Source organism: Triticum aestivum, chromosome 2B (genome assembly GCF_018294505.1).
Source record: "Triticum aestivum cultivar Chinese Spring chromosome 2B, IWGSC CS RefSeq v2.1, whole genome shotgun sequence".
In the NCBI taxonomy this organism is placed as follows: domain Eukaryota; kingdom Viridiplantae; phylum Streptophyta; class Magnoliopsida; order Poales; family Poaceae; genus Triticum; species Triticum aestivum.
Window position 1 is genome coordinate 330,178,691 of NC_057798.1, and position 25,565 is coordinate 330,204,255.

The following is a 25,565-nucleotide window of genomic DNA, read 5'->3' on the forward strand; positions in this document are numbered from 1 at the left end:
GACGTTGAAGCCACCATAATGCGTGCATGAAGCCTTGGACGAAATATACAAGATGCTACTTCATAACTTTCGTCCAGAAGCTATTCTAGGTGCTGCGTCACCTTATTATTGGGCCAGACCCATGTAATTTCGAAATAGTTGAGTATAGGCTGTTTTTAGAGTCCGTATGTGTGGGGAAACAAGAGATAGGGTTGTTTTCGGACCCCTTTCCCAAGGGCCACGAAATTCCCCCCTCTTCCTCCATATATACAGCCCTTAGGGCGTCGTTTAGACTTTGGGATTTGTATAGTTAAAAGTTAGGCAACGCAACTTTGTGTACTTCGTTTGTGTCGAACGACCAGACCAAGACCACTTTCGGATCCCCACCATTATCAATACTTCATCCATATTCGCAATATTCAGATTGCTTTATCATATTCTTGCTTGTTCTTCGATTGCTTGCAGGGATAGACCTTCGTCGTCAGGCTGATCGTGCTTCCGGCATCATCAGTAACCTCAGGACATTGATTTAGCGATTGCTAAGGCGCAAGGTCGTGCATGTTTGTAGTCGGATCATCAAAGTCGACTCCATGAAATCGATAGTTATCATCTCATCAAAAGATCGGGACCCTCGCCTCTATCAAAAGGAAGTGCCAACGGGTTCAGAAACTTGTCCGAAAATAACGGCGAATGATGTTCTTTGAGTTTCAGGGCCAAAAAGTCCTGCTTAAGGCTGAATTTGAGGGTACTCCAGGTCTCCTAGAGCAAGCCGAGAGTATTTTCTGGATTCAGACGCTCGCCGCGAGCAGTTTGAGTACTTGCGGGTCCGACACGGACTCAAAATTACAAAGTTATGACCGCTTTAGTGAACATCGGTCCATTTTATGCCAGTCCTTGAAAGTACCCCAAAATGTCTTGTCCTCTATAGTGGAGATATTTTTTCCACATATATATTGACAGATGCCAGGAATGCATTTTTGTTCTTGGCTTTCACACACATGAGTTACAACATGCGATCCGGCGAAAACAAGGAGAATAAGGCATATAGCCGCTGAATTTTCTTAAATTTACGGCCAAATGAGATTGCCCGGATCATAGAGCATCTGGAGAAAGCTACGTTTGTCCCTACCAGGGGGCCTAATGTCTATAAGCAACGTAATCTCTTGAATTTCCTACAAAAGAAAGTGCCAATGGGTTCAGGAACTTGTGCGAAAAACAGCGGCGAATGATGTTCTTTGAGTTTCAGGGCCAAAAAGGCCTGCTTAAGGCCGAATTTGAGGGTACCCCAGGTCCATAGAGCAAGCCGGGAGTATTTTCTGGATTCACATGCTCGCCGCAAGAAGTTTGAGTACTTGCGGGTCCGACACGGACTCAGAATAACAAAGTTATGACCGTTTTAGTGAACATCGGTCCATTCTATGACAGTCCTTGAAAGTACTTCATTTTCCCGTGACACTTTTTGCCTGACCGCCCCGAAATTTCTCGTCCTCTATAGTGGAGATACTGTTTCCACATATATATTGACAAATGCCAGGCATGCATTTTTGTTCTTGGCTTTCACGCGCACGAGTTATAGCATGCCATCTAGCGAAAACTAGGAGAATAAGGCATATAACCGCTGGAGTTTCTTTAATTTACGGCCAAATGAGATTGCCAAGATCATAGAGCATCTGTAGAAAGCTATGTTTGTCCCTACTAGGGGGGCTAATGTCTATAAGCAACATAATCTCTCGAATTTCCTTCAAAAGGAAGTGCCAATGGGTTTAGAAACTTGTCCGAGAAACTGCGGCGAATGATGTTCTTTGACTTTCAGGGCCAAAAAGTCCTGCTTAAGGCCGAATTTGAGGGTACTCCGGGCCTCCTAGCGCAAGCGGCAAGTATTTTCTGGATTCGCATGCTCGCCGCGAGTAGTTTGAGTACTTGTGGGTCTGACATGTACTCCGAATGACAAATCTATGACCGGTTTAGTGAACATCGTTCTAGTCTATGGCAGTCCTTGAAAGTACTTCATTTCCCATGACGCTGTTTGCCTGACCGCCCTGAAGTTTCTTGTCCTCTATAGTGGAGATATTGTTTCCACATATATATTGACTGAGGACAGGAATGCCTTTTTATTCTTGGCTTTCACGCGCATGAGTTACAGCATGCCATCCGGGAAAACAAGGAGAATAAGCAAATAGCCGCTGGATTTTCTTCAATTTATGGCCAAATGAGATTGCCCGGATCATAGAGCATCTGCAGAAAGCTATGCTTGTCCCTAGCAGGGGGGATAATGTCTGTAGCAACATAATCTGTCGAATATCCTTCAAAATGAAGTGCCAACGGGTTCAGAAACTTGTCCGAAAAACAGCGGCGAATAATATTCTTTGACTTTCAGGGCCAAAAAGTCCTGCTTAAGGCTGAATATGAACGTGCTCCGGGCCTCCTCGCGCAAGTCGGTAGTATTTTCTGGATTCGCACGCTCGCCGCAAGTAGTTTGAGTACTTGTAGGTCCGAAATGGACTCCGAATGAAAAAGTTATGACTGTTTTAGTGAACATCGGTCCATTCTATGGCAGTCCTTGAAAGTACTTCATTTTCCCGTGACACTTTTTGCCTGACCGCCGCAAAATTTCCTGTCCTCTATAGTGGAGATATTGCTTCCACATATATCTTGACCAATGACAGGAATGCATTTTTGATCTTGGCTTTCACGCGCATGAGGTACAGCAACCATATCCGGCGAAAAGAAGGAGAATAAGGCATATAGCCGCTGGATTTTCTTTAATTTGCGGCCAAATGAGATTACCCGCATCATAGAGAATCTGCAGAAAGCTACATTTTTCCCTACCAGGGGGGCTAATATCTACAAGAAACATAATCTCTCGAATTTCCTTCAGAAGGAAGTGCCAATGGGTTCAGAAACTTGTCCGAAAACAGCGGCGAATGATGTTCTTTGAGTTTCAGGGCCAAAAAGTCCTGCTTAAGGCCGAATTTGAGGGTACTCCAGGTCTCATAGAGCAAGCCGGGAGTATTTTCTGGATTCACACGCTCGCCGCGAGCAGTTTGAGTACTTGCGGGTCCGACACGGACTGACAATGACAAAGTTATGACCGTTTTAGTGAACATCGGTCCATTCTATGGCAGTCCTTCAAAGTACTTCATTTTCCCGTGACACTTTTTGCCTGACCGCCCCGAAATTTCTCTTCCTCTATAGTGGAGATACTGTTTCCACATATATATTGACAAATGCCAGGAATGCATTTTTGTTCTTGGCTTTCACACGCACGAGTTATAGCATGCCATCTAGCAAAAACAAGGAGAATAAGGCATATAACCGCTGGAGTGTCTTTAATTTACGGCCAAATGAGATTGCCAAGATCATAGAGCATCTGCAGAAAGCTATGTTTATCCCTGCTAGGGGGGCTAATGTCTATAAGCAACATAATCTCTTGAATTTCCTTCAAAAGGAAGTGCCAATGGGTTTAGAAACTTGTCCAAGAAACTGCGGCGAATGATGTTCTTTGACTTTCAGGGCCAAAAAGTCCTGCTTAAGGCCGAATTTGAGGTTACTCCGGGACTCCTAGCGCAAGCGGCGAGTATTTTCTGGATTCGCATGCTCGCCGCGAGTAGTTTGAGTACTTGTGGGCCTGACATGTACTCCGAATGACAAAGCTATGACCATTTTAGTGAACATCGGTCTAGTCTATGGCAGTCCTTGAAAGTACTTCATTTCCCGTGACGCTGTTTGCCTGACCGCCCTGAAATTTCTTGTCCTCTATAGTGGAGATATTGTTTCCACATATATATTGACTGATGACAGGAATGCCTTTTTATTCTTGGCATTCACGCGCATGAGTTACAGCATGCCATCCGGGAAAACAAGGAGAATAAGCAAATAGCCACTGGATTTTCTTCAATTTACGGCCAAATGAGATTGCCCGGATCATAGAGCATCTGCAGAAAGCTACGCTTGTTCCTAGCAGGGGGGATAATGTCTGTACCAACATAATCTGTTGAATATCCTTCAAAAGGAAGTGCCAGCGGGTTCTGAAACTTGTCCAAAAAACAACGGCGAATAATATTCTTTGACTTTCAGGGCCAAAAAGTCCTGCTTAAGGCTGAATATGAACGTACTCCGGGCCTCCTCGCGCAAGTTGGTAGTATTTTCTGGATTCGCACGCTCGCCGCGAGATGTTTGAGTACTTGTGGGTCCGACATGGACTCCGAATGAAAAAGTTATGACCGTTTTAGTGAACATCGGTCCATTCTATGGCAGTCCTTGAAAGTACTTCATTTTCCCGTGACACTTTTTGCCGGACCGCCGCGAAATTTCTTGTCGTCTATAGTGGAGATATTGTTTCCACATATATCTTGACCGATGACAGGAATGCATTTTTGATCTTGGCTTTCATGCGCATTAGTTACAGCATGCATATCTGGCGAAAAGAAGGAGAATAAGGCATATAGCCGCTGGATTTTCTTTAATTTATGGCCAAATGAGATTACCTGGATCATAGAGAATCTGCAAAAAGCTACATTTGTCCCTACCATGGGGAGCTAATGTCTACAGGCAACATAATATCTCGAATTTCCTTCAGAAGGAAGTGCCAATGGGTTCAGAAACTTGTCCGAAAAACTGCGGCGAATGATGTTCTTTGACTTTCAGGGCCAAAAAGTCATGCTGAAGGCAGAATTTTGGGGTACTCCGAGCATCCTGGCGCAAACGGGGACTATTTTATGGATTCACATGCTCGTCGCGAGCAGTTTGAGTACTTGTGGGTCCGACATGGACTCTGAATGACAAAGCTATGATCGTTTTAGTGAACATCGGTCCATTTTATGGCAGTCCTTGAAAGTACTTCAGTTTCCCGTGACGCTTTTTGCCTGACTGCCCTGAAATTTCTTTTCCTCTATAGTGGAGATATTGTTTCTACATATATATTGACCGATGCCAAGAATGTCTTTTTGTTCTTGGCGTTCACGTTCATGAGTTACAGCATGCCATCCGGCGAAAACAAGGAGAATAAGGCATATAGCCGCTGGATTTTCTTCAATTTACGGCTAAATGAGATTTCCCGGATCACAAAGCATCTGCAGAAAGCTAGGTTTGTCCCTACCAGGGTGGCTAATGTCTATAAGAAACATAATCTCTCGAATTTCCATCAAAAGGAAGTGCCATTGGGTTCAGAAACTTGTCCGAAAAACAGCGGCGAATGATGTTCATTGACTTTCAGCGCCAAAAAGTCCTGCTTAAGGCCGAATTTGAGGGTATTCCGGTCTCCTAGAGGAACCCGGGAGTATTATCTGGATTCACACGCTCGTCGCGAGAAGTTTGACTACTTGCGGGTCAGACACGGACTTAGAATGAAAATGTTATGACCATTTTAGTGAACATCGGTCCATTCTATGGCAGTCCTTGAAAGTACTTCATTTTCCCGTGACACTTTTTGCCTGACCGCCCAGAAATTTCTTTTCCTCTATAGTGGAGATATTGTTTCCACATATATATTGACCGATGACAGGAATGCATTTTTGTTCTTGGCTTTCATGCGTATGAGTTATAGCATCCGATCCCGCGAAAACAAGGAGAATAAGGCATATAGCCTCTGGATTTTCTTCAATTTACAGCCAAATGAGATTGCCCGGATCATAGAGCATCTACAGAAAGCTACGTTTGTTCCTACCGGGGGGCCTAATGTCTATAAGCAACATAATCTCTCAAATTACCTTCAGAAGGAAGTGCAATTGGGTTCATAAACTTGTCGGAAAAACAGCGGCGAATGATGTTCTTTGACTTTCAGGGCCAAAAAGTCGTGCTTAAGGCCGAATTTGAGGGTACTCCGGGCCTCCTGGCGTGAGCCGAGAGTATTTTCTGGATTCACACGCTCGCCGCGAGCAGTTTGAGTACTTGTGGGTCCGACATGGACTCCGAATGACAAAGTTATGACCGTTTTAGTGAACATCGGTCCACTCTATGGTAGTCCTCGAAAGTACTTCATTTTCTCGTGACACTTTTTGCCTGACCGCCCCGAAATTTCTTGGCCTCCATAGTGGAGATATTGTTTTCACATATATATTGACCAATGACAGGAATGCATTTTTGTTCTTGGCTTTCATGCGCATGAGTTACATCATGCATATCCGGCGAAAAGAAGGAGAATAAGGCATATAGCCGCTGGATTTTCTTCAATTTACGGCCAAATGAGATTGCCCGGATCATAGAGCATCTGGAGAAAGCTACGTTTGTACCTACCAGGGGGCCTAATGTCTATAAGCAACGTAATCTCTTGAATTTCCTTCAAAAGGAAGTGCCAATGGGTTCAGAAACTTGTCCGAAAAACAGCGGCGAATGATATTCTTTGACTTTCAGGGCCAAAAAGTCCGGCTTAAGGCCGAATTTGAGGGTACTCCGGGCCACCTGGCGCAAGCCGAGAGTATTTTCTGGATTCGCACGCTCGCTGCGAGTAGTTTGAGTACTTGTGGGTCTCACATGGACTCCGAATGACAAAGTTATGACCGTTTAGGTGAACATCTGTGCATTCTATGGTAGTCCTTGAAAGTATTTCATTTTCCCGTGACACTTTTTGCCTGACCGCACTGAAATATCTTGTCCTCTATAGTGGAGATATTGTTTCCACTTATATATTGACCAATGCCAGGAATTCATTCTTGTTCTTGGCTTTCACGCGCATGAGTTATAGCATGCCATCTGGTGAAAACAAGGAGAATAACGCATATAACCGCTGGATTTTCTTTAATTTACGGCCAAATGAGATTGCCAGGATCAGAGAGCATCTGCACAAAGCTATGTTTGTCCCTGCCAGGGGGGTTAATGTCTATAAGCAACATAATCGCTTGACTTTCCTTTGGAAGGATGTGCCAATGGGTTCAGAAACTTGTCCGAGAAACTCCCGTGGATGATGTTCTTTGACTTTCAGGGCCAAAAAGTCATGCTTAAGGCCGAATTTGAGGGTACTCCGGGCCTCCTAGCGCAAGCAACAAGTATTTTTTGGATTTGCATGCTCGTCGCGAGTAGTTTGAGTACTTGTGGGTCCGACACGGACTCCGGATGACAAAGCTATGACCGTTTTAGTGAACATCGGTCCACTCTATGGCAGTCCTTGTAAGTTCTTCATTTTCCCGTGACGCTGTTTGCCTGACCGCCCTGAAATTTCTTTTCCTCTATAGTGGAGATATTGTTTCCACATATATATTGACCGATGACAGGAATGCCTTTTTGTTCTTGGCTTGCACGCGCATGAGTTACAGCATGCCATTCGGCGAAAACAAGGAGAATAAGCTTATAGCCGCTGGATTTTCTTAAATTTACGGCCAAATGAGATTGCCCGGATCATAGAGCATCTGCAGAAAGCTATGCTTGTCCATAGCAGGGGGATAATGTCTATAGCAACATAATCTCTCGAATTTCCATCAAAAGGAAGTGCCAACGGGTTCAGAAACTTGTCCGAAAAACAGCGGCGAATGATATTCTTTGACTTTCAGGGCCAAAAAGTCCTGCTTAAAGCTGAATATGAAGGTACTCCGGGCCTCCTCGCTCAATTTGGGAGTATTTTCTGGATTCGCACGCTCGCCGCGAGTAGTTTGAGTACTTGTGGGTCCGACATGGACTCCAAATGAAAAAGTTATGACCCTTTTAGTGAACATCGGTCCATTCTATGGCAGTCCATGAAAGTACTTCATTTTCCCGTGAAACTTTTTGCCTGATAGCCCCAAAATTTCTTGTCCTCTATAGTGGAGATATTGTTTCCACATATATATTGACCGATGACAGGAATGCATTTTTGTTCTTGGCTTTCACGCGCATGAGTTACAACATGTGATGCGGAGCATCCTATAGACATCACCATGTCAAGGTCCATTTGGCAAGTGACACATGCCACATCTACTTCATGCATACAAAGGTGAATCATCTCCTTTACACATGTTCACTTGTACCCTTCAAGGATGGTATACTACTTGACCCCTCTCTCTTGTGCATACTTAGGTGTGAGCGGAGCTACACATTCATCGTGGAGGAGTCCAAGCACAAGAGAATAATTACACCATCCAAGAGGGAAGCCTGGAAGCGGAGAAGGAAGCGTCAAGAAGAAGGCAGCAGCTCCCAGGCGATCCCGTGCGGACGGGCCCCTCCGACCCCGTGCCCACGGGCCTCCCAGGTTGGCGGTCCTGAAGACCACGTGCGCACGGGCGCCTACTGTGCCCACGGGACCCCCGTGTCCACGGGCCTCATGGACCCCGTGCGCACAGGCTCATGCGTTAGGTCTCTGGATACCCCATGCGCACAGGCTCCACTTACCCCGTGCACACGGGGCCCCCTGTGCGTGGCTGTTGGGCTTGGCCCTTGTATCCCCATCTCGTCCCTACTTACCCCTTCATCCCTTGGACCTATATATACTCCCCTTCTTCCTCCATTTAGACTTAGCTAAGAATAGACCTAAACACTAGAGCTTAGCTCATGTACCTCCCCTTGTGGGATTCCTCTTCAGAGAGAGACACTCCATTGGAGTTCAAGGCCTCCATTGGAGAAGATCCCTTGTGGATGAAGCCCCCCTTGAGGGAAGGATCTATCGAGATCATCAAGCCCTAATCTCCTTCATAGGATTTGGGATGAACTCTACCATGTATCATATTTCCCTTTGATTGTTCATGTACCTTGTGGATCTTGTGTGTTTGATTGTCTAGTGGATGTATGATTGGACTTGTTCTTGAGTGTTCCTCCTGTTTTCCCTCTTGTGTTCATCTTGTTCTTGGGGATTCCCCCTCCAATTCGTGAAAGATCTCCCCATAGGTTTCCACCCTACACCAGCATGCATATCCGGCGAAAATAAGGAGAATAAGGCATATAGCCGCTGTATTTTATTCAATTTACGACCAAATGAGATTGCCCGGATCATAGAGCATCTGCAGAAAGCTACATTTGTCCCTACCAGGGGGGCTAATGCCTACAGGCAACATAATCTCTCGAACTTCCTTCAGAAGGAAGTGCTAATGGGTTGAGAAACTTGTCCGAAAAACTGCGGCGAATGATGTTCTTTGAATTTCAGGGCCAAAAAGTCCTACTGAAGGCAGAATTTGAGGGTACTCCGGGCCTCCTGGCGCAAACGGGGAGTATATTTTGGATTCGCATGCTCGTCGCAAGCAGTTTGAGTACTTGTGGATCTGACACGGACTCTGAATGACAAAGCTATGACCGTTTTAGTGAACATCGGTCCATTCTATGGCAGTGCTTGAAAGTACTTCATTTTCCCGTGACGCTTTTTGCCTGACCGCCCCAAAATTTCTTTTCCTCTATAGTGGAGATATTGTTTCCACATATACATCGACCAATGGCAGGAATGTCTTTTTGTTCTTGGTGTTCATGCTCATGAGTTATAGCATGCCATCCGGAGAAAACAAGGAGAATAAGGCATATAGCTGCTGGAGTTTCTTCAATTTACGACTAAATGACATTGCCCGGATCACAGAGCATCTGCAGAAAGCTATGTTTGTCCCTACCAGCGTGGCTAATGTCTATAAGCAACATAATCTCTCAAATTTCCATCAAAACGAAGTGCCATTGGGTTCAGAAACTTGAACGAAAAATAGCGGCGAATGATGTTCTTTGACTTTCAGGGCCAAAAAGTCCTGCTTAAGGCCGAATTTGAGGGTACTCCGGGTCTGCTAGAGCAAGCCGGGAGTATTTTCTGGATTCACACGCTCGCCACGAGAAGTTTGAGTACTTGTAGGTCTGACACGGACATAGAATGACAAAGTTTTGACCGTTTTGGTGAACATCGGTCCATTTTATGGCAGTCCTTGAAAGTACTTCATTTTCCCATGATACTTTTTGCCTGACCGCCCCGAAATTTCTTGTCCTCTATAGTGGAGATATTTTTTCCACATATATATTGACAGATGCCAGGAATGCATTTTTGTTCGTGGCTTTCACGCCCATGAGTTACAGCATGCGATCCGGCGAATACAACGAGAACAAGGCATATAGCCTCTGGATTTTCTTCAATTTACGGCCAAATGAGATTGCTCGGATCATAGAGCATCTGCATAAAGCTACGTTTGTCCCTACCAAGGAGGATAATGTCTGTAGCAACATAATCTCTCTAATTTCCTTCAAAAGGAAATGCTAATAGGTTCAGAAACTTGTCCGAAAAATAGCGGCGAATGATGTTCTTTAACTTTCAGGGCCAAAAAGTCCTGCTTAAGGCTGAATATGAAGGTACTTCGGGCCTCCTTGCCCAAGTTGGGAGTATTTTGAGGATTTGCACGCTCGCCACGAGTAGTTTGAATATTTGTGGGTTCGACATGGACTCCGAATGAAAAAGTTATGACCGTTTTAGTGAACATCGGTCCATTCTATGGCAGTCCTTGAAAGTACTTCATTTTCCCGTGACACTTTTTGCCTGACCGCCCCGAAATTTCTTGTCCTCTATAGAGGAGATATTGTTTCCACATATATATTGACCGATGACAGGAATGCATTTTTGTTCTTCGCTTTCACGTGCATGAGTTACAGCATGCCATCCGGCGAAAAGAAGGAGAATAAGGCATATAGCCGCTGGATTTTCTTTAATTTATGTCCAAATGAGATTGCCCGGATCATAGAGCATCTGTAGAAAGCTACATTTATCCCTACCAGGGGGGCTAATGTCTACAAGCAACATAATCTCTCGAATTTCCTTCAGAAGGAAGTTTCAATGGGTTTAGATACTCATCCGAAAAATTGCGGCGAATAATGTTCTTTGACATTCAGGGCCAAAAAGTCCTACTGAAGGCAGAATTTGAGGGTACTCCTAGCCTCCTGGCGAAAGTGGGCTGTATTTTCTAGATTCGCATTCTCGTCGCGAGCAGTTTGAGTACTTGTGGGTCCGGCACGGACTCTGAATGACAAAGTTATGACAGTTTTAGTGAAGATCGGTCCATTCTATGGCAATCCTTGAAAGTATTTCATTTTCCCGTGATGCTTTTTGCCTGACCGCCACAAAATTTCTTTTCCTCTATAGTCGAGATATTGTTTCCACATATATATTGACCGATGCCAGGAATGTATTTTTGTTCTTGGCGTTCACGCTCATGAGTTACAGCATGCCATCCGGCGAAAACAAGGAGAATAAGGCATATAGCCGCTGGATTTTCTTCAATTTACGGCTAAATGAGATTGCTCGGATCACAGAGCATCTGCAGACAGCTAGGTTTTTCCCTTCCAGGGTGGCTAATGTCTAAAAGCAACATAATCTCTCGAATTTCCATTGAAAGGAAGTGCCATTGGGTTCAGAAACTTGTCCAAAAAACAGCGACGAATGATGCTCTTTGACTTTCATGGCCAAAAACTCCTGCTTAAGGCCGAATTTGAGGGAACTCCGAGTCTCCTAGAGCAAGCCGGGAGTATTTCCTGGATTCATACGCTCGCCGTGAGCAGTTTAAGTACTTGCGGGTCCATCACGGACTTAGAATGATAGAGTTATGACTGTTTTAGTGAACATCGGTCCATTCTATGGCAGTCCTTGAAAGTACTTCATTTTCCCGTGACACTTTTTGCCTGACCACCCCGAAATTTCTTGTCCTCTATAGTGGAGATATTTTTCCACATATATATTGACAGATTCCAGGAATGCATTTTTGTTCTTGGCTTTCACACGCATGAGTTACAGCATGCGATCTGGCGAAAACAAGGAGAATAAGGCATATATCCTCTGGATTTTCTTCAATTTACGGCCAAATGAGATTGCCCGGATCATAGAGCATCTGTAGAAAGCTACGTTTGTCCCTACTAGGGGGCCCAATGTCTATAAGAAACTTAATCACTTGAATTTCCTTCAAAAGGAAGTGCCAATGGGTTCAGAAACTTGTCCGAAAAACAGCGGCGAATGATGTTCTTTGAGTTTCAGGGCCAAAAAGTCCTGCTTAAGGACGAATTTGAGGGTTCTCCGGGCCTCCTGGAACAAGCCGAGAGTATTTTCTGGATTCGCATGCTCGCTGCGAGCAGTTTGAGTACTTGTGGGTCCGACATGGACTCCGAATGACAAAGTTATGACCGTTTTAGTGAACATCGGTCCATTCTATGGCAGTCCTTGAAAGTACTTCATTTTCCCGTGACAATTTTTGCCTGACCGCCCCGAAATTTCCTGTCCTCTATAGTGGAGATATTTTTCCACATATATATTGACTGATGCCAGGAATTCATTTTTGTTCTCGGCTTTCATGCGCATGAGTTACAACATGCGATCCGACGAAAACAAGGCGAATAAGGCATATAGCCTCTGGATTTTCTTCAATTTACGGCCAAATGAGATTGCCCGGATCATAGAGCATCTGCAGAAAGCTATGTTTGTCCCTACCAGGGGGCCTAATGTCTATAAGCAATGTAATCACTTGAATTTTACTTCAAAAGGAAGTGCAAATGGGTTCAGAAACTTGTCCGAAAAACAGCGGCGAATGATGTTCTTTGACTTTCAGGGCCAAAAAGTCTTGCTTAAGGCCGAATTTGAGGGTTCTCCAGGCCTCCTCGCGCAAGCCAAGAGTATTTTCTGGATTCACATGCTCGCCGCGAGCAGTTTGAGTACTTGTGGGTCCGACATGGACTCCGAATGACAAAGTTATGACCGTTTTAGTGAACGTCAGTCCATTCTATGGCAGTCCTTGAAAGTACTTCATTTTCCCGTGACACTTTTTGCCTGACCGCCCCGAAATTTCTTGTCCGCTATAGTGGAGATATTTTTCCACATATATATTGACAGATGCCAGGAATGCATTTTCTTCTTGGCTTTCACGCGCATGAGTTACAACATGCGATCTGGCGAAAACAAGGAGAATAAGGCATATAGCCTCTGGATTTTCTTCAATTTACGACCAAATGAGATTACCCGGATCATAGAGCATCTACAGAAAGCTACGTTTGTCCCTACCAGGGGGCCTAATGTCTATAAGCAACGTAATCACTTGAATTTCCTTCAAAAGGAAGTGACAATGGGTTTAGAAACTTGTCCGAAAAACAGCGGCGAATGATGTTCTTTGACTTTCAGGGCCAAAAAGTCTTGCTTAAGGCCGAATTTGAGGGTTCTCCGGGCCTCCTGGCACAAGCCGAGAGTATTTTCTGGATTTGCACGCTCGCCGCGAGTAGTTTGAGTACTTGTGGGCCCGACATGGACTCCGAATGAAAAAGTTATGACCATTTTAGTGAACATCGGTCCATTCTATGGCAGTCCTTGAAAGTACTTCATTTTCCTGTGACACTTTTTGCCTGACCGCCCCGAAATTTTTTGTCCTCTACAGTGGAGATATTTTTTCCACATATATATTGACAGATGCCAGGAATGCATTTTTCTTCTTGGCTTTCACGCGCATGAGTTACAGCATGCGATCCGGCGAAAACAAGGAGAATAAGGCATATAGCCTCTGGTTTTTCTTCAATTTACGGCCAAATGAGATTGCCCGGATCATAGAGCATCTACAGAAAGCTATGTTTGTCCCTACCAGGGGGCCTAATGTCTATAAGCAGTGTAATCTCTTGAATGTCCTTCAAAAGGAAGTTCCAATGGGTTCAGAAACTTGTCCAAAAAACAGCGGTGAATGATGTTCTGTGACTTTCAGGGCCAAAAAGTCCTGCTTAAGGCCGAATTTGAGGATACTCCAGGCCTCATGGCACAAGCTGAGAGTATTTTCTGGATTCACACGCTCGCCGCGAGCAGTTTGAGTACTTGTGGGTCCGACACGGACTCCGAATGACAAAGCTATGACCATTTTAGTGAACATCGGTCCAGTCCATGGCACTCCTTGAAAGTACTTCATTTTCCCGTGACGCTGTTTGCCTGACTGCCCTGAAATTTCTTGTCCTCTATAGTGGAGATATTGTTTCCACATATATATTGACCGATGACAGGAATGCCTTTTTGTTCTTGGCTCTCACGCGCATGAATTACATCATGCCATTCGGCGAAAACAAGGAGAATAAGCATATAGCCGCTGGATTTTCTTCAATTTACGGCCAAATGAGATTTCCCGGACCATAGAGCATCTGCAGAAAGCTATGCTTGTCCCTAGCTGGGGGGATAATATATGTAGCAACATAATCTCTCGAATTTCCTTCAAAAGGAAATGCCAACGGGTTCAGAAACTTGTCCGAAAAACAGCGGTGAACGATATTCTTTAATTTTCAGGGCCAAAAAGTCCTGCTTAAGGCTGAATATAAAGGTACTTCGTGCCTCCTCGCCCAAGTCGGGAGTATTTTTAGGATTCACACGCTCGCCATGAGTAGTTTGAGTACTTGTGGGTCCGACATGGACTCCGAATAAAAAAGTTATGATCGTTTTAGTGAACCTCGGTCCATTCTATGGCAGTCCTTGAAAGTACTTCATTTTCCCGTAACACTTTTTGTTTGACCGCCCCGAAATTTCTTGTCCTCTATACTGGAGATATTGTGTCCACATATATATTAACCGATGACAGGAATGCATTTTTGTTCTTCGCTTTCACGCGCATGACTTACAGCATGCCATCCGGCGAAAAGAAGGAGAATAAGGCATATAGCCACTGGATTTTCTTTAATTTACGGCCAAATGAGATTGCCCGGATCATAGAGCATCTGCAAAAAGCTACATTTGTCCCTACCAAGGGGGATAATGTCTACAAGCAACATAATCTCTCAAATTACCTTCAGAAGGAAGTGCCAATGGGTTCAGAAACTTGTCCGAAAAATTGCGGCGAATGATGTTGTTTGACATTCAGGGCCAAAAAGTCCAGCTGAAGGCAGAATTTGAGAGTACTCCGAGCCTCCTGGCGCAAACGGGGAGTATTTTCTGGATTCGCATGCTCGTTGCCAGCAGTTTGTGTACTTGTGGGTCCGACACGGACTCTGAATGAAAAATCTATGACCGTTTTAGTGAAGATCGGTCCATTCTATAGCAGTGCTTGAAAGTATTTCATTTTCCGTGATGCTTTTTGCCTGACCGCCCCGAAATTTCTTTTCCTCTATAATGGAGATATTGTTTCCACATATATATTGACCGATGCCAGGAATGTCTTTTTGTTCTTGGCGTTCACGCTCATGAGTTACAGCATGCCATCCGGCGAAAACAAGGAGAATAAGGCATATAGCCACGGGATTTTCTTCAATTTATGGCAAAATGAGATTGCTCGGATCACAGAGCATCTGCAGAAAGCTACATTTGTCCCTAGCAGGGTGTCTAATGTCCATAAGCAACATAATCTCTCGAATTTCCATCAAAAGGAAGTGCCATTGGGTTTAGAAACTTGTCCGAAAAATAGCGGTGAATGATGTTCTTTGATTTTCACGGCCAAAAAGTCCTGCTAAAGGCTGAATTTGAGGGTACTCCAGGTCTCCTAGAGCAAGCCGGGAGTATTTTCTGGATTCACACGCTCGCTGCAAGCAGTTTGATACTTGCGGGTCCATCACAGACTTAGAATGACAAAGTTATGACCGTTTTAGTGAACATCGGTCCATTCTATGGCAGTCCTTGAAAGTACTTCATTTTCCCATGACACTTTTTGCCTGACCTCCCCGAATTTTCTTGTCCTCTATAGTGGAGATATTTTTCCACATATATATTGACAGATGCTAGGAATACATTTTTGTTCTTGGCTTTCACGCGCATAAGTTACAGCATGTGATCCGGCGAAAACAAGGAGAATAAGGCATATAGCCTCTGGATTTTCTTCAATTTACGGCCAAATGAGATTGCCCGGATCATAGAGCATCTGCAGAAAGCTATGTTTGTCCCTACCAGGGGGCCTAATGTCTATAAGCAACGTTATCACTTGAATTTCCTTCAAAAGTAAGTGCCAATGGGTTCAGAAACTTGTCCGAAAAACAGCGGTGAATGATGTTCTTTGACTTTCAGGGCCAAAAAGTCCTGCTTAATGCTGAATTTGAGGGTTCTCCGGGCCTCCTGGCGCAAGCCGAGAGTATTTTCTGGATTCGCACACTCACCGCGAGGAGTTTGAGTACTTGTGGGTCCGACATGGACTCCGAATGACAAAGTTATGACCGTTTTAGTGAACATCGGTTCATTCTATGGCACTCCTTGAAAGTACTTCATTTTCCCATGACACTTTTTGCCTGACCGCCCTGAAATTTCTTGTCCTCTATAGTGGAGATATTTTTTCCACATATATATTGACAGATGACAGGAATGCATTTTTGTTCTTGGCTTTCATGAACATGAGTTATAGCATGCGATCTGGCGAAGACAAAGAGAGTAAGGTATATAGCCTCTGGTTTTTCTTCAATTTACGGCCAAATGAGATTGCCCAGATCATAGAGCATCGATAGAAATCTATGTTTGTCCCTACCAGGGGGCCTAATGTCTATAAGCAATGTAATCTCTTGAATGTCCTTCAAAAGGAAGTGCCAATGGGTTCAGAAACTTGTCCGAAAAACAGCGGCGAATGATGTTCTTTGACTTTCACGGCCAAAAAGTCCTGCTTAAGGCCGAATTTGAGGATACTTTGGGCATCATGGCACAAGCCGAGAGTATTTTCTGGATTCGCACACTCGCCGCGAGCAGTTTGAATACTTGTGGGTCCGACATGGACTCCGAATGACAAAGTTATGACCGTTTTAGTGAACATCGGTCCATTCTATGGCAGTCCTTGAAAATACTTCATTTTCCCGTGACGCTGTTTGCCTGACCACTCCGAAATTTCTTGTCCTCTATAGTGGAGATATTGTTTCCACATATATATTGACCGATGCCAGGAATGCATTTTTTTCTTGGCTTTCACGCGCACGAGTTATAGCATGCCATCTGGCGAAAACAAGGAGAATAACGCATATAACCGCTGGATTTTCTTTAATTTATGGCAAATGAGATTGCCAGGATCATAGAGCATCTACAGAAAGCTATGTGCGTCCCTGGTAGGGGGGCTAATGTCTATGAGCAACATAATCTCTTGAATTTCTTTTAGAAGGAAGTGCCAATGGGTTCAGAAACTTGTCCGAGAAACTGCGGAGAATGATGTTCTTTGACTTTCAGGGCCAAAAAGTCCTGCTTAAGGCCAAATTTGAGGGTACTCCGGACCTCCTAATGCAAATGGTGAGTATTTTCTGGATTCACATGCTCGCCGCGAGTAGTTTGAGTACTTGTGGGTCCAACACGGACTCCGAATGACAAAGCTATGACCGTTTTAGTGAACATCGGTCCAGTCTATGGCAGTCCTTGAAAGTACTTCATTTTCCCGTGATGTTGTTTGCCTGACCACCCTGAAATTTCTTGTCCTCTATAGTGGAGATATTGTTTCCACATATATATTGACCGATGACAGGAATGCCTTTTTGATGCGGAGCATCCCTCGTTCATCCCCATGTACACTCTGACTACTCTCTAAGCCCCAAGAGGACATATGACGAGACCTCGACCATACGCCATTGGGCACAAGGTGAACTCACTCCTCTTCGAACTGTCACTTTCCACATGTGAGACATGGCTACTACCTCATGCATGGACCTTGCATACACTCAGGTACAACCGAGATGACCATGGAGGATCCAAGGACAAAGGCCAAGCATGGAAGAGGAGAAGGAAGAAGAAGCAGGGACAAGCTTCTGGAAAGCCCGGAACATCCGGCCTCAGCCTAGAACTTCTGGCCCCCGGAGTCCAGACCAGCCCCGAGCGCGCCAAATCTGTGGATAGCCCAAAACCCGGCCCGAACCTGCCCGGAACTTCCGGATCCCGGAACTTCTAGCCCCGCCTGGAACTTTCGGCCTGCCTGCGTGCAAAGACTCGGGCCGAAGCCCATGTAACCTTTTCCCACTTACCGCTTCGTGGCTTAGACTATAAATAGACCACCCTCTTCTCCTAGTGAGAGTTAGAAAAGGATTAGCTCATTTGAGATAGAGCTTTGCTCATCCATACAGATCTCCTCCTCGTGAGAGACTGCGGCCTCTTCAAAGAAGATCCACCATGGATTCAAGACCCCTTTACAAGAAGATCCCTCGTGTATCCAAGACCTCCTCTCGGAGATGAGCTACCACCACTTGTATCGTCCTTTGTTGGATTTGGACCGTGTATATCTATGTGTTTCTTGGATCTAGCACATGTGTGATCATATTTTTGTTGGTTGAGTGTTTCTCTTGTTTCCCCCTCGTGTTTTCCCTTGTGTTCTTCCGCGCGTTCTTCGTGTTCCCCATAGGATCCTCTACAAACATCAAAGATCGGCCCCTAGGGTTCCACCCTACATTATCTTGGTATCATGAGCCATGTTGATCACGTTTTTGGAGCCCCTACCCCGTGTTTTCTAGCTTGATTTTGTTGATTTCGTCCTAAATCCGAAAATCCCCACCAAAAATAGCCCCCAATTTTTTTTGTGATTTGTTGGTTTTGATGATGTTTTGTTGTTTTTGATCCATGGATTCGCTGTGTTATGAGTGGATCTAGCATTCCCCTTCTTTTCCCCCATTTCCATCCATGAAATCATCTCAATTTTGCCCCGGGAAATTGTGTTTTTCCGCCCCCATTCGCAGATCTGGAATTTAGGGTTCGTCCCGGAAGAAATTCCACGACCCCCGGAACTTCCGACCTCCCCTGGAACTTCCGTCCATACCCCGGAACTTCCGGGCTAAACAGACAGTTTACCCAAAGTCCCCAGACTTTTTCCACGACCCCCGGAACTTCCGGCCACCCCGGAACTTTCGGAGCCCGGAACATCCGGCCCTAGGCCCAGAACTTCCGGCCTAACCAGAGACATTGCACAAAATTTCAGCATCAACCTCTTTCACCTTTTTCATCATAACTTTTCACTCCGAACTCCGATTTGAGTGTTCTTTGGCTTGTTTTGAAGCTATCAACGTGCCTGAGGTCCTCACGCTGGTTTTCCCACCTTTTGACTCCATCACGATTTTGGAACTTTGGCATCTTTGCCTAGGCCTTCCACCATAACATCCATTTTGCCACCACCGACTTCTGCAACCTAACCCATTTGGTTCCCCATAGCATTTGAGGTTGTTTGAGTAGTGACTTGAGTCTCCTAAGGTGTTTAGGCTACTTAGGGACGGTTTCTTCTTCATCAACCACCACCATAACTTCCGCATAGGCTTTCCCACCATACACTTCCACCACCCCAACTTAACCCAATTTTGTTGCATTGAGAGTTGTGTCTCCTAAGGTGTTTTTGCTACTTAGGGACGTGCTTTCAACGTTGACTCCGTGTATAGCCCATCATACGCTTCCACCACCATAACCCGGTCAACTTCGGCTACTCGGGTTTCGACCAATACTTCCGTAACCACCACCGCATTCCGCTACCACCATTTTGACATTTGACGTCTGAGATTTTGAGTTCGTGGTTTTTCCGTTTCCTAAGGTGTTTCAGCTACTTAGGGACGAGACTCCATCATCTTGGTTTCTACATCAAGAACACCGTCACTCATCATCGCCGGACGGTAACCTCCATATCATCATGGTATCGTGGTATCCCTCCATTGTATATTCCCTTGCCATTGAATTGATAACCCCTAGCCTATTTTGCGTCACTTGCCTATCTAGACTAGCCATTTGAGTATTGCCGACAATGTTACTTGTGCACATTAGTGATCATACTTCCCATAGCGTACATACCATATCATCGTGGTGCATATCTTGGTATCATATCGTGTGTCACAAGTTTGTTCCCGCATATACACAATTGCTATCTTGGTTTGTGCATTGTGCAAATGTGGACATACAAAAAAAAGAAATAAAGCTTTTAAGCAAAAGAAAGAGAGCAAAGAAGCTTGTAAGAAAGTGCCATAGCATCATACCACATTGCACATAAGATTGTCATATCCGATCATCTTGGATCATCTTGAGAGAAACAACGAGGACCATACATACATAGCATACATGGGATAGAAGTTTATCCATTTTGCATCTTATAGGTTGTGCACAAGTGTCATATCCGCCTATTGAGCAATCGTGCTAACGTCTCTCTTGAGTTGTGCAACACGAGCGTTTTCTGTGGATTCCACATTTTCTGCTCATTCCTTGGTTGCACGACCCCATTTATCTATCTGTGTGTGTGTTTCCGTGTGCCATTCATTGCTATTGGTCTACTTGTTTCACTTGCGAATTTGTGAATCTCTTTCAACATTATTGACTCTTGGTAACATTTTACATCAAAGTTTTGTGCCACTATCCTCACCGAGCTCCACCATAAGCTTTACTTGTGTAGGTATGAGAACCGATAAGAATTGGTACCAATTGTGCTATTTCCGTGTTACACATTTGAGTTATCATTGATCCATTTTCAACATCGGTTAAGGTACATTTGGTATAGTTCTTCTCTTTCTCCCACTCATATTTGCTCGAGTCTTGTGATGGATAGGCAAGGCATTTCCTCTCCGGTCTACGACAACAACAACGGCGTGAACAACTACATCTCCAAAGCATCCATCGTCGATCTACAACAACAAATGCAAGGCGCACAATTAAGATTGCGAGAGCGCATCGAGAACATCTCCATCGACATTCGTCACTTCGAAGCAAGGAAAAGGGACTACATCGACAAGAAGCTTTCCGCACATAAAAGAGGAGCAAGATGCAAGGATGGAGGAGATTAGAGCCTTGATCAAGTCTTCTTCCCCTTCGTCATCTTCAAGGCGGCGACATTTAAGCCACAAGTCTTCGGAGCGTGGCAACGATGCAAGTGCAAATCGTCCTCGTCACATCTACATGGCGACCACCATCACGTTCGTGATCCACATCGTCATGAAGGGCAAGTCACCTCCAAGCATCATGTGCACGACGACGACGAACGACATGGAGCTCAAGCGTGACAACGACACCATCATCATGAAGATGCTCCACAAGCGCAAACGTATGTGTCCCAACAAGCCCGACTTCACGCCAAGTCCAAGCTTCATGAGTAAAAGAGAAGACCGCGAGACTAGCACCACCAAGACGGAGCTACAGCTACCACCACCACTTCGGCATCTTTGCCAAGTGCTATCAAGGCATCTTCTCCTTTGGACGTACAGCATCTTCGCCTGCTTCCCAAGAGTATGCCTACAATGACTTCATCAAGTCCAAGGCGACCACTTACAAGTGAGGGCGACACTTCCATCTTCGGAAGCCCCCCAAGGAAGATGACCGAGCATGGGAAACTCCCTTCGGTCATGGAGACGAGCTACGAGGTGCCACATCATATGGGCCTCCCACACCAAGACAGTGACAAGAAGGTCGAGCAAGGGCCATCCCCTTCGACCATGGCGATAGGAGTTGAGCATGGAGACATTTGCACCAACATCTCTCTGACACCCACATATGTCGAGATGCCCCATTTTTCATGTGAGGAGAGCCACCACCCCATGAGATAGATGAGTGACTCCACCATATGTGACATTGAGAGCATTTCCTTTGAGAGGATAAGTGTGACCACCACTAGCCCCACACATGAGAGCATGCCACACATCCTATGTGAGGTTGAGAACCATTTGAGTGACTCCACCAACCATATGAGCAAGAGCATCCTTGAGGGAGTGAGTGAGCCACAACACTTAGTGAGTGAGGTAGTTGACACGGCACGTGAGGCCACTATGATTTCTAACAAATTAACCTCTAGTCCGAGTGTGCTTTTTTTGGTGCTAGGTCTCCTACAGGACGGCATGCCTATCATCGACGAGTCCATCCCTCCAATGGAGATGATGATGGCCATGGTGGACGATGATGCACCCCCCACATGGTTCCATCAAAACGAAGATGACAATGAGTGGATCTTCGACACCTCACCTACAACACATGAGCGACACTCCAAGGGTAACATAGGTGATGGTGCTTCTCTTGTCCCACTAGTGGACGCTCTTGACATTGATTGCTCCCATGATGTTGACCCACCTATTACCATGCTTCATGCTAGTGAGACTTCTTCATGCCTTGACTTACCTATTTATGATGAATATGATGATGAGCATGTTGAGTTGCCTAGTTGTGATGCTATGCTCCATAGGATATCATGTGAAAATTCTTTTGGTCACATCATGTTTGATAATCCTTTAAGCTTATCATATGCTATGAGTGAGATCTCCCATATTGCATCATTACAATCTCAACATAATAACTATGCATGCCCCATTAAAATCAATCCCATTTGCACTTATGGCATAGATGACGAGATTATGGTCATTGGATTTTGTTCTTCATGTGATGATATTGCCATTCTTCCTTTACATGATTTGCGCAATTCATCTACTATGCCATGCCATGATCACATTGTTCCAAATATGCATTGTTTTGGATGTTGTCAATATTCTCAATGTGATGTTTCCACTATGCTCATGAGGAGACCCCCATAGTTTCCTCATACATATTAGGAGATCTTGATGCATTCCATACTTTGCATGATTCCCATGATTGCGTGCACCTTATGCATTCCATGAATAACAATGCTCTAGATATTTCTCATCATGCATTACACAATTTGAGTCTCCATTATGCTATACATAATAACAAACCTCTCATGTGGATGACTTGTTTCTATATCACGCTTCTCATTTATTTGAGCATTGTATATTTTGTGCGAACCGACACATGCACGTGCGCATCATGATGGATGATGTGTACATATATAACGCACACACAATTTTTCCTTTGTCTTTGTTTTGTGTAGGTACTCATGTATACTCGTCAACCTCTCAATCCCAGTTGATTAAACGAGCTCTTGAGAGCACCGATGACTTGGGATCCCGTGGACTATCCTTACCACCATTCCCTTCGCGCAAGGACTAGGCGCATCTCTTCTACTTGGCTCTCACACGTCTATGGGCTATATATCACTTGTCACCTTATGCTCATTTTACCGTGTTCACTTTGCATGTTATTTTTGCTCCTATGCCTTTGCCATGCAATTGTGACCCTTGCTTGCATCTACCCATGATTCACCATTATGCTACTTCTATGTGTATTTGCTTGCTTGGTGGAGATACTTGTTGTTATTGCCATGTTTATCATGTCCCCGTGCTATCGATGCTTGTTGTGTTGGGAGAGTCATGATGTCCCATTGCTATTTACATATGGTCTCTCGCTAATACATTGATGATATTTTTCTCATATCTTGCTTTAGTGCTTGTGATATGTCATGTGCATTATTCATGCCCACTATTTGCACACATGACATGCTTGCCATTATTCCCTCTAGTATGTTGTATCTTCGCACTACTAGCTTGCTTGACTTGATCGCTATGATTGCTTGCTATGTTGCATCGCCCATGTTCCACTATTACTCGCTTTCTTGGGCTGATAACATATATGCTCATGCCTCTCACATGATATATCTTGATCATTGTCTCTTGTGTCCTTTAGTTGCCTCTTCCATATCAACTTGTATTGAGTGCAACCATACTATGCTTATTGATCTTAGAGACATTTACACTTTACTTGTGATGCATGCTTGTTTACATGAGCCTATTGTATTTGGTTGTTATCACATCATATGCCTCCATACTATGAAATACTCCCTTGTCCTTTCTTATGATGAGCACGATGCATACACTTGTTTGGTATATTACCACACGAATGATAGGTCTTGCACTTCCGCTAACCTCATTTGTTTTTTTGAGTGTTTGTCATGTTCTTTCGTTTTGAAGGATTCACAAGGCGGTACGATCACGAGACATTTTGGTTATGAGAAGGCATACATGATGTGCAACTCCAACATCTTTGGGAAGATTCTTGAGGTGAACTCCTTCCCTTTGAGCCATCCTCAAGTTTGCATGTTAGATGGGTCATTCTTTCATTGTTGTTTCCTTCTTGTTGTCTACATGATACATCTCGCGAACGGAGGAGCGACATTGGAGATTGGCTTTATGGACCTTCACATTGAGGAGCGCTCGCACTTATTGGATGCACCTTCGGGATTCCACTCATGCCACGGCATCGAGCATTGGTATACCACCACCTCCATATTTGTTGTTTGTGCTCATACATGTCATGCTCGATGGACATATCATACTTACCACAAGTTTGCACCCCATGCATGGATTGACTCACATTATGATTTCCTTCTTGCATCTTATATTCCAATGTCATCCATGATATATGAGCTTGTGCACTTCCTTAGCAAATTTGTTGTGATCTTCCTTGATGTCATATTCATACATCATATTGCCCATCATCAATTGCATGACAACATAATCACATTGAGCAACAATTACCATGTTCATGCTTTTGATAAACCATCCCATTATGACATCATTTTGCACAATGGTAGAATTTGTCTCTTTGTGCACCATGCTAATTACCCCATGAATGCTTTGCATATCATTCTAGATCATCTTGATAAGCATCATGTGTCTTTCCACGCACTATCTTGCTGCACAAACTCATTCTTATATGATGGACACTTTGTGTGTGCTAACCATGTATTTCCGAGTGTCACTTGGGTTTACTCTTTTTGCATGTCTATCACTCCGGTGACACCTTGGACTACTTGGATTGTGCCATGTCTTCAACTTCGTCCAACTACAAGTCCGTCCACGACAACTGTTTCCATGGTGATGAGGATCATGATCCGAGGTTGGATCTTTCCCAAGGGGCGAGATGATGTGGAGCATCCCACGTTCATCCCCATGTACACTCCGACTACTCTCCAAGCCCCAAGAGGACATATGACGAGACCTCGACCATACGCCATTGGGCACAAGGTGAACTCACTCCTCTTTGAACCGTCACTTTCCACATGTGAGACATGGCTACTACCTCATGCATGGACCTTGCATACATTTAGGTACAACCGAGACGACCATGGAGGATCCAAGGACAAAGGCCAAGCATGGAAGAGGAGAAGGAAGAAGAAGCAGGGACAAGCTTTTGGAAAGCCCGGAACTTCCGGCCCCCGGACCCTCCGGCCTGCCCGAAACCTCCGGCCCCCAGAGTCCAGACCAGCCCCGAGCGCGCCAAATCTCTAGATATCCCGGAACCCGGCCGAAACCTACCCGGAACTTCCGGATCCTGGAACTTCCGGCCCCGCCCGAAACTTCCGTCCTGCCTGCGTGCAAAGATTCGGGCCGAAGCCCATGTAACCCTTTCCCACTTACCCCTTCATGGCTTAGACTATAAATAGACCACCCCCTTCTCCTAGTGAGAGTTAGCAAAGGATTAGCTCATTTGAGATAGAGCTTTGCTCATCCATACAAATCTCCTCCTCGTGAGAGACCACGGCCTCTTCGGAGAAGATCCACCATGGATTCAAACCCCTTTATGGGAAGATCCCTCGTGGATTCAAGACCTCCTCTAGGAGATGAGAAACCGCCACTTGTATCGTCCTTTGTTGGATTTGGACCGTGTATCTCTATGTGTTTCTTCTATCTAGCACATGTGTGACCATATTCTCGTTGGTTGAGTGTTTATCTTGTTTCCCCCTCGTGTTTTCCCTCGTGTTCTTCCGCGAGTTCTTCGTGTTCCCCGTAGGATCCTCTCCAAACGTGAAATATCGGCCCCTAGGGTTCCGCCCTACATCACTTTTTGTAATTGGCTTTCACGCGCATGAGTTAAAGCATGCGATCCGGCAAAAAACAAGGAGAATAAGCATATAGCCACTGGATTTTCTTCAATTTACGGCCAAATGAGATTGCCCTGATCATAGAGCATCTGCAGAAAGCTATGC